We start from the raw sequence: 986 nt of genomic DNA, 5'->3' as shown, positions 1-986 counted from the left end.
TTCATATTATTATTATATATTAGTCTTAGTATTATTATTTTAATAATAGTAATTTTAAAAATATTGTTATTGGTGTTTTATTGGTATTTTTCTCATATTATTATTATTATTGTTGTTGTTGTTGTTGCTGCTGTTGTCACCTTTATTATCGATATTATTACCCTATTATTACTAAGTAGGCCTAGTATTATAAGTATCATAATTATTATTATTATTGCTAATTAGTATTACTATTATTATAAAAATAAACGTTATCTTTAATTTATTATTGCTGTTATTATTGCTATTATCACCTTCAATGTTATTATCACTAATTAGTATTATTAAAATACATATTTAAATATCGTTATTATTACCATATTATTTCTATTAGTATTGTTAAAATAAATATTACTATTAATATTGATGCATCCTTGTCACTGATGGGTTTCAAACATATCCCCAATGGTCGAACAAATTTGAAGGACTGAAGTCTGTTACTCAACAATACCAATTGTTCCTATTGTGGATAATTGATATCAGATGCTGCACCCCACCTAATTTTAACGTAGGCCTAATTCTTGGGCGTGGTTCTGAAGAAAATAGTATCGAAATGCACGCCATCGTGCATTCATTTGATTTTAGTCGGATTCGAAATAAATGTTTAACATTTTAAAAAATCATAATGTGGTTTTTCTATTTCAATTTTTTATGATTAGATCTACAGTATGTACTCATGTTTTATGTCAGTGTTTTAACGTGAACAAAATTAAACATTAATATATGTGTTTTTCCTAATTATTAAGATTGCTTAAATTGTTAATGTTACAATTGTCAGATTTTATTCCATTCTGGAAGTGGCGGGTTTTCTCTGTTGAATAAGATTACAGTGTGAAGAAATGTAGGCCTATACAACGATCTCACGACGATGTGACGATGATCAGAATTTTACTAAAATATACTGTGTACTTCATTTTAATCATATTGAAGAAAAAGGATGCAGAAAC

The sequence above is a fragment of the Anneissia japonica genome, unplaced genomic scaffold (genome assembly GCF_011630105.1).
Source record: "Anneissia japonica isolate Jap-2015-1 unplaced genomic scaffold, ASM1163010v1 scaffold4326_len33496_cov203, whole genome shotgun sequence".
In the NCBI taxonomy this organism is placed as follows: domain Eukaryota; kingdom Metazoa; phylum Echinodermata; class Crinoidea; order Comatulida; family Comatulidae; genus Anneissia; species Anneissia japonica.
The sequence above is the reverse complement of the archived record's forward strand: the minus strand, read 5'-3'. Positions refer to the sequence as shown.